Below are 10420 nucleotides of genomic sequence, written 5' to 3' on the forward strand. Positions count from 1 at the left end.
GATTCTGAATTAGTACCTCACAAATCCAAGCCATCAGAAGAAGAGAATATATCATCCGATGTACTTAGATATTCACCACCATATGTGTTAATGGAAATAGGGATGTCACGGTGATGGTTATCCAAAGTCTCAACGTGGATGTGACGTTCAAAGTCACATGATAGGTTATCAAGATTAACATATCATAGATCAACCAGAAAGGCAAGATTATCATTTTCAAAGAGGGAGGAAAGATAACAAATATCCTCAATACTTTTCTCCTCTACATGTGAAATACAACTACCTTGCTCTCGATTACCACTTCAAACAACATACTGAACATCATTAAAAGTTGAAGTAGGTGACACCAACAGATCATGAATCAAGGAATCATGAAATATAGGTGGTAGAGGTTTCAGAATATCCCTAGAGATAATTGGGTTTTCATTTGGATCAGATTCAAGATTGGACTTTTGTACTTTAATATGACCTTCAAAACTTGAGGGATCACCTTTCACTTCAGGGTCCATGCAATTACTGAACCATTCCAAGTTTTCCTCAGTAAGATGTGAATCATAAGAATTCGATGGAGGATGATTGGATAGATCAATAGTTTGATTTTCAGATCTCTCAACTTTAACTTCATTACCAGGGGGCACCTAAATTTGTACTAGAAAAGGGGGAAGACAAGGAAAAAAACAAATAATAGGTTCCTCTTCAGAAAATTGAAGTATCCCATGGTTTGTAAAAGTTGGGGAGAGAGAATCATCAGGGGGTTCAGATTCAAAAGATCTCAAAGAGAGTAGAATCAAATTCTGAAAAATTTCCATGATGAAATCTAAATCAATAACTCCCTCGGGAAATTCACAACAAAGGTGAAGAAACTAATTAAGAAACTCCTTCGTAGATTCACCAGGTTCCAATCTAAGAAAGTCAATTAGATCACATACATCTTGATAATCATACATGTCGAAAGCTTCATGAAACTCCTTAACAAGTTTCTCAAATGAATGAATAGAAGCAACAGGTAATGAATAACACCATTTCTTAACTCGACCTTCAAATGTGAGGGTGACCAACCTGGCCATGACATATTTACAATGTATTCCATTAGAAAGACAAAAATGCAAAAAATTGAAAGAAGTTTTCAAGGATAGTTAGTTCACTCTTGCCACCAAACTTGGATTGAGACAAGTCATGAATGATTTCTGTAGGGATAGTAAAATCAAGCTCCTTAGAAAGACATCCTGGGATTATGATTTGGGAAAGATCCATTTAATATAAGAGATTCAAAACAGAATTGAATGTCACAACTTGCAATCTGGCCCTCTTTCTAGCGCCAAAATGTTGATGGTTCTTGATACCACTAACATACAGGGGGTCTCCCCCGATGTGAAGTCCCAATTAGACATCACACCATTTGGAGTAGGAACCCCATCCAGAGTATTAGCCCGAGAGCCATAACACAAAGGTTCATCTTGGTTTCAACGGATAACATAAGAGATTATATACATAAACCTTGAATAAGAAATTAAGTTGACATTGTGAAGCACCAATTACATGATGTAAAAGGAACCTTCATGAGAGGAGACGAGAAGTGAGTCTCTAAGAGGAAAGTAATAATACTATCCTAGAAGAGGTAGACAAGAGCATGAAAGTATTCGTTAGTGAAATAGTTCATACAACGATATTAAAGTGAATACAACACACATTCAACAAGATGAGTACCGAAGCCACCGTTATGGTTCAATTTATCTAGTACATATGATCACAACATATACCGTAAACATCCCAAGAATAGTCCTAAAACATTTGCAATACATGCATGAAAATGTGTTGACTCATAGAGCTTCAATTATAAGGTGAAAGATCCAAGTACATCAATTCCAATGGAAAACACTAGTTCCAATAGTGGAACATTAAGTCACTCCTTGCTTCTCCAAATAATAGTTTTCTCTCCTATGCCAAGTAGAAAAGGCAAGATTAGCTCTCCAAAACTTAAGCCTCCAAAATCCTTTTGCTTGAGTTATGAGGTTGCTTTTATAATAAGGGGAATGACCTTTCATATGCATGTTTCTCGGAAAATTAGTGTCTTGTCGAACGACTAACCCTCTAGGTTTGGCAGCTACCCTAGAAACAACAGTCTAAAGCAATTCAATGATATTTTCCTATGTGTAACAAATAAGAGAAAGATAGTGGAACCAACCTGCAACTTCCACTTAATCCCTTGCTTGATCTCTCTCTCCTTTGGTAGATCCCACAACTCCTCCCCATACTTAACACGCTTGGAGAGTACCTGCACAAGTATAGAAACAAAGAACTGTCAAAGCATCCTGATCTATTACAACATAAACATTACAGAATCAGATATATAATGAACAATTGATAGCATTCACAATTGCACAATCATATGAGAGAAAACTTGAAGAGCTTTATTAATAGAAAGGAGAATTACAACCCAGTTGTCTGATCCAGCGCCATCCTCCCAGCTTCAATCGTTCTTCACCTCATGAAATATCAAGATCACACCAACAAGAATACAATGTTCTCTCCTCAATTACAAACTATCATCACTTACTTGCAATTCACTACATTCCAACCTCTTGATCTCTTGGATTGGAGATCCATTTATAGATATTTGCAAAGGTTTGAGTCATCCATGGGGTTTGATCAGTGTCATTCCACTTGTTACAATTGGTTCCACAAGAGAGGGGATTGGAGATGGTTTCCTAGTTCCCTTGTTCATCCTTGGGCGAATTTAGAGAGGCAAGTGGCACACGAGAAGTTTCTAGAAGATTCCATGAGCAACCAACTTACAAACTGTCCTGGAAATTTGTCCATCCTCGCCCATCGCACCCTATAGAAGGCCTAAAAAGTATGCATCATACCCTAACAGTGTAGCAATCAGTATGCATCGCACTTTGACAGTGTAGCAGTTAGTATGGTTCAATCTAGGCAATTTCTGGATGATTTCTAAGATGGAACTTTTGGGGAATGATGTATTTAGATGACTATGTTCCTTTAGGGTATGAAACAACTCTTTTAAGGGTTGATGAGCCCTAATACATTGACATATGAGTTTGGGGTTGATGTGCCCAAATATGTCTATAATAGTTGCCCCCTAAAGCATGAGATCGTAAAAATTCATGTTGGGTGAAATGCTTTATCATGAGGATCCAAAGTTTCGAACTGGAAGGTGACCTGCATAAGTTACAATGCAATACATCATCATAATATGATTTTCATGATCTAGCTGAGGGGGGCATTCCCATGCTCATCTTTATAAATTTCATTTCATGTACATAGATCAGATAGTCTTCTCTAGATAGACTGGTGATTCTACAGATATACAGTCATCATCCATGATTAGGATGACCATCTGTGTAGAGCCTTTCTACATTTGATGTTTTTATATCCCTGAATATATCGCAGCCCGGATGGATGAAACTAGATCCAGGGTCTTCAAACTCATTCAATCTTCACTCAATGTACAAGTCATTCCATGTGAAGAGATGTGTTTAGTCAATTTAGTATGTTCTAAATTGCTACATTAATTATCAATCCGGGAGTCGTAAACTGATGAAGTGTGGCGCACTGTATGTGCAAGACAACCTCTTTCTTTCTTTTATTGTTTTCAATTTTATTTTGTTTTTGGGGTTTTTCCTTTGTTGGTCTCCTAATACAAATGGGAATTCTATCCCTAAGTTTTAAGAATACTTTTAGAGGGTAAGTATGGATATAGATTTAAGACAAGGTTTTATGTCTCTTATGATAACTTCCAGAACTTAGCACTTCAAAAGATCTCAAAACATGCTAGTGACAAAATTAGTACTTGAACAAGAATGTAAATGTGCAGCTACTTAAAAAAAAAGAAAGATGAAATACTGATCATGAAATCACTGTCTCTGCTGCCCATCTAATTACAGAAATAAAATCTAAACTATTGCACTCAAACAAACAAAAAATTGTAGACTAATGAAAGAAAGATCAATTTACTTCACTTATAATCTGATAGCTCACTAAGTAGCTTTTCGGGGTTAAGCCATGGCACCAGAGATAACGTCAAATAACATGAAGAATTGATATCTAAATTACCTACTTGTAGATTAATGAAAGTAAAATCAAATCACTTCACTTATAATCCAATAGCTCGCCAAGTAGCCTTTTGAGGTTAAGCCATGGCACCGGAGATAACGTCAAATAACAAGAAGAATTGATATCTAAAATACCTACTTGCAGATTAATGAAACTAAAATCAAATCACTTCACTTATAAATCGATAGCTCACCAAGTAGCTTTTCGGGGTTAAGCCATGGCATTGGAGATAACGTCAAATAACATGAAGAATTTTATATCTAAACTAGCTAACAACAACAAATAAACATTACTGAAATCAAAGCATAACTAAAATTGAAAAGCTTAGAAAAAGTTCAGCAGAGAGGCAAATCTTATGTCACTATTTGATTCAAAAATTATATGAAAAAGCTCGAGCATAACCTATCCTAAAACACAATGATCAATGTTAGTAAAAGTATGCAATGTTGGAAAATCATGTACAGGAGTGAAAGATTAACACCATAAATAAATTATGAAACATATACAGTTAAACAAATTATGAAACATATGCAATGGAAATAAGAAAACGATGCGTGAAAGCTTGATAAAAATGAAAAACAAAACCTCAGCCAGCAGGGGCCCTCTATACGACCTTTTGTTAATACGTTGTCAACCCAAAATCACGCTTACACAGTCATAAGAAACAGATTTTTATATTGCAAAATAGAGGAAATGTCTTCTCGTTACAATAGCAGGGCTAACGCTACGACAATAGCATAAAAACTAACAGCAAGACTAACTATTTGCATTTGAAAACACCTTATTTATAGAGGAAATTAGATAACTGTTTTCTGTGAGGAATCTTCAACAGGGGACATGTAAAAGGACAAAACCTGTAATCTCAGCGTCTTGGTTGCCATGATCATTCAATCTAAAAAAGGTGGATGTTGGATTTGTGTCGTGGAGATGGCCTACAACTATCAAGAGGTATCCACAAATCTAGGAACAGTCTTGGAACTTTCACGTGTTGAAAACAGATACCTATTTGCTATAGGACTCCTTGTTTGACCATCATTTAACCAAGGCTTTTCTTTACGAATTCGACTGAACAGATAGGACCTTATCCATGTCCAGATCATTTCTGAGCTTCCCACGTGCCTAGTTTCACTTGCTGACACCTGTAACCTATAGAACAATAAAAATAGCTGTGGAATCGCGAGTCAGCTGTGAAAAGTGGCTACATTCCGTAACTGATGAACAAAATCTAACTCAAATAGTAAACACAAAAATATAGTTAGAAAACCACTTAAATGCATTCCTAGAATCAATATGTAATGATCTTTGATAACTCATGAGGCACTGGTGTGGGAAAAAGGTCTAGGAAAGTATGTAGAAGAGAGGTAGTTTTAGGGCTTAACATATCCCCACTGTGAAGATGTTGCATGTCCTCATGTAACCAAAACTGTGACCATCCTCCCTTCAGTTCGTTTGCTCTGAGACCTCTGCTAATACATCTAGCCTTCTTTTCTTCTTCCTTTGTGTCACTGTCATCCTGGGCTTCATCATTAGGCACCTGTATTTGAGGTTGATGAGGGCTCTGCTCAAACTCCTGTTCTTTTTCTTCAATTTCCTATTTTTCCTTTGCCACAATCCAAGATGCAACATGGTGTTTTCATGGATAATTTTATCCAACCTGCTCTGTTCTTTCAAAATTTCATTTTCCCTTTTGATGTGTATATTCAGGACTTCTAGTTCAAAAACTTCCTATTTTAGTGATTGGATCAAAACTTCTTGAGATGTATTAATCTGATTAGATGAAGTGCCCTGGTCTATTGCAGTTTTCTCCAATGATTCAATAAAATCATACATTTCTTGCTGAGTTGGATCTATTTCAGGTGTAGCCTTTCTTGGACTTATCTCAAAATCTGGTTGAGAAGAAGGAGAATGCTATGGGCTATGGTCAAGAGGGATGATTGCTAGTGACTGTTCTGGTGTTTCTCCTCCTAAGTCTATGAAATGAGCCCCTTTAGTTTGTACTTTCTTCAATTTGCCTTTAAGTCTGGAGCTCCTTCTTAGATTCTGTGAGCTGGTATCTCCTTTTTCTACACTTTGTTTTTCCTTCCCTTTTTCCTTTGCTTTAGCTGATTGTTCTTTAAGGTGGATTAGTCTTTCAGAAAGTATCTGATCCTCTTCTGAGGAAGGTTCTGGGGTTTGATAGACATCTTCAACATTTATTTTCCCCTTTTGTTTCACTTGCTTCCTAACCTCAGTCAAAGTTTCAGACAATATTTCTTCCTTACTAGTTTCTTTAGCTATGCTAGTAGGAGTATCTTGAATGTTTATACTTGTTTTTCTTCTCCTACTTTTCCTTGTTGAGCTAACTTCAGGTGTTTCAGGTGGCTCCTGAAAGAAGTTTCTAATAAGGAATTGTTCCCATGTGTCTTTTCTTTCCCTCAATTGTTTTTCAATCAAAATTTTGACAAGGCCGTGATGATAAAGGTGAGGCTCTATGTCATCCAGATTCTTTTGTACAATTGTGGACATCTTCTTTAGGCTACTCAACAAGAAATAAGGCAAATTGATGGTTTGATTTTCCAGAAAATTCATTAATAACCTGATGTGGTACATGTACATGGACCCAAACCTTCCTTCACACGTAATAAACTTCTGAATTATCAATAACAAACTAGTCCACTTTTCCTCTAGGGCAGAAACAGGGATTCCACATTTAAAAACGGTTATATCCATACCTAGGTTACGCAAAATAATCCTCCAAGCCCTCTCATCAAAGCTTTTGTTTTTGAAACATCGTTTTCCTTCCTGTGGGAGCTTCGTTGCTACTGCAATGGATGCATATGTTACTGAAAATTTGATATCTCCAACCTCAACTTCCATGCCGTTAAAAGACCTTGCAAATGTCTTCGTGACTTCTTTATTGTGACCTCTGAATTTCTAGATAAATTGTAGCCACCGTGCTTTCCTTAATGTGCTCTTTAACTGTGGATAACCCTCCATGAATTTAGGCCCATCCAGCTCTGTTCTTACCAGAAGGCCCATTCCTTCCTCTCGCTTTGAAAATACCTCTGTAGGTGATAGACTATAGGTGATGGATTGACGAAGGCAGAACGGTTGTATGAGTGGAAGATGGAGGAGGATTGCAGAGAAAACGGTAGTTATAAAATAGAAACAATACATAGCATGTAATGAAAATGAGTTCACGGAGTGGAGGCTTGTATAAACAGGCTAGAACTGACAATCGTAAATTCAATGGGAGAGTATGGAAATAGAGTGAGTCTTGCAGAATTTTGAATTAAAAGGTTGTGGAGTGGACGTTAGCAAATTCATAAATGACTGTGGAGTTGTGCGGCAGAGGAGAGCCACAGTAAAATAGCTTACGTCTTCATAATTAACCGGATCAACAGGTGGAATGCAGATGTACAATTAAGTACGAGTTAGATTCGGAAGTGGATCATGAGGCCGTTGGAAATTGATGCGGAGTTTGTGGTGGAGTTATGCAGAGGTTATGGAGGAGTTATGGAAGCTATCAATTCAAATCATTACACATGATGGAGTCAGTGGTTTTACAACTATACAGATTATGTGTTTTAAAATGCTATTTGAAATTAATTTTGCTCATACCTTAGAATTTTACCACTTCCATTCGCTAACCTTTGATTGGCTGCTTCTTGTTGGTGCTTTAGGTGCTAACATCTTCAAAATATCTTCCTCTTCCATACCTGCATTTGGTTTTCATCATTACTTGGCTAACATTTGACTATCACTGCAGAGTAACAGAGCATTAGCTGTGGAATCAACAATCAGCTGCGGAATCAGTATTCAGCTATGGAATCAGAATTTCGTTGTGGAAACTGACATAGTGAATATATGACTTGGCGATGTGAATGGAGATGGATGGAAATGAATGATATATGAAAACTGGACATAAAAGAAATTTTATTGGTGGAATGTGATGGAAAAATGGAATGAAATGAAGCGAAGTGAAATGACATGAAATGGAACAACTATGAATGAAATGAGAGGGATGTTTTTTTGGAAAATATAGGGCGTCAGAAGTTTCTGATTTTCACCCTATATTTTCTGTATAAGACTGCCAATCAGTGATTGGTTTTTAGGCTTATACATTTTTTTTTTTTTTTTTCAACAATGAAAAGAACAAAGACTAGGCTGGTGGAGAAGAAGGATTCTTCACTAGCCTTATTGCAGAATTATCTTGAAAGATTTTGACAATTTCCTCCTTTGAGAGTGGCTTATGATAGATATTCAATCTGTGACCATTCACAATGAGAGGAGTTTGATACTCATCAATGGTTTTGATTCTTACTACTCCATTGCTAAAAACTTTTTCAATCTCATAGCCAAGCCAATGAGTCTGAAATTTACCTTTGAAATCTTTGAACTTGGAATCAAATAGCAATGCCCAATCTCCTTCTTGAAACTTTTTCTCCTTGATGTATTTGTCATGCCACTTAACTCTTTGATATTGAACTAGATCAGTTCTTAGGATTGCTTCTTGTCTGATCTCATCTAGTTCATTCAACTGCTCCATTCTATGCTTTTGAGCTTCTGATAGATCCATTCCCAATTGAAATGCCATCTTGAAGGTCCTAACTTGCAACTCAATGGGGAGCAGAACTTCTTTCCCATAAACAACTTCATAGGGATAATGTCTTGTTGTGTTCCTTCATGTAGTTTTGTAGGCCCATAAGGCTTCAGGAAGCCTTTCTTCCCAATCTCTTCTGTGTAGATGAACAGTCTTGGTAATGATGCCTTCGATTACTTTGTTTGCGGACTCTACTTGACCATTTTCTTGTGGATGGTAAGGAGTAGATTTTCTGTGCTTGACCTTGTACTCTTCCATCAGCTTCTCCACCAGTTTCTATGTGAATTGACCTCCCTGATCTGTCACAATTTCTATTGGAACACCAAAGCGAGTAAAAATATCCTCATAAAGAAAAATAGCAACTAAATTCTCAGTATCAGAAAGTAATGCTTTGGCTTCTACCCATTTAGTGACATAATTAGTACATTACAATATATACTTTTTCTGTTTAGACGGTGGATTAATAGGTCCAATAAAGTCTAAAGCCCATTTTTCAAAGGGTTCGATGAGTACCTGTGGTTGTAATGGCATCTCATTTGAGAGGGTAGGTTTCCCTACTCTTTGGTAGCTATTACATGTTTTGACATATTATTTTGCATCTTTGAAGAGGGGTGGCCAATAATATCCTAAAGAAAGGATTTTATAGGCTATCCTTTTGTCAACAAAGTGTCCACTGCACGGTTCATCATGACATGCTTTGAGAATATCCATCATTTCATCTTCCCTGATACATCTTCTGATCACAAGATCTAGCCCAGTTTTAAACAATTCGGTAGAAATCAATGAATATTTTGAACTCTCCTGAATAATATTTCTACTTTCACTAGGAAATAGATGTGGAGGTATTTTCCCTATAACCAAATAGTTAGCTATATCTGCATACCAAGGACTCTTAGTAGTTACTGCAAATAAATATTCATCAGGAAACTTATCCTCTATAGGAGAATCTTCTTTAGTATTCTGAATCCTAGACAAGAAATAAGCTACTGTGTTTTGTTTCCCTAGTCTATCTAACACAGTGATATTGAATTCCTATAAACGTAGGAGCCACCTTGTAACTCTGCCATTAGTAACGGGTTTGTTCATTAGATATCTAATATCAGAATGATCAGTATGAATAAAAGTTTCATAGCCTGTTATATAATGTCTGAACTTATTGATTGCATGAACAACAGCTAAGAACTCTTTTTTAGTCACAGTATAATTCAATTCAGTGGGAGTTAAATTTTTACTAGTATAGTAAATGGCATAAGGAACTAAATCTTATTGTCCCAACACAGCTCCTAGAGCTGTATCTCAAGCATTTGTAGAAATATGGAAAGGAAGTTTCCAATATGGTCCTCTCAAAATAGGCGCTTCAGATATTCTTGTTTTCAAAGTTTCAAATGCTAATTGGCAATCAGGATTCCATTTGAATTCACAATCTTTTGTAAGCAGTCTAAAGAGTGGAGATTTTATTTTGGTGAAGTTTTCTATAAATCTTCTATAATATCCAATAAATCCCAGAAAACTTCTAACATCTTTTTGATAGTTTGGAATAGGTAACTTGGAGATGACTTCAACTTTTGATTTATCAACTTTAATCCCATCCCCTGAAATATGATGTCCTAAAACAATACCTTCAGTAAACATCATAAAACATTTTTCATGGCTTAATGAAAGGTTTGTTTCTTTACATCTTATAAAGAATTTTTTAAAATTTTCTAATGCCTCTTCAAATGAATTACCATAAACTGTAAAATCATCCATATATACCTCTACACA

This window comes from Pinus tabuliformis, chromosome X (assembly GCF_031772625.1).
Source record: "Pinus tabuliformis cultivar Carrire ecotype Pingquan chromosome X, CPIR1, whole genome shotgun sequence".
Taxonomy (NCBI): Eukaryota; Viridiplantae; Streptophyta; class Pinopsida; order Pinales; family Pinaceae; genus Pinus; species Pinus tabuliformis.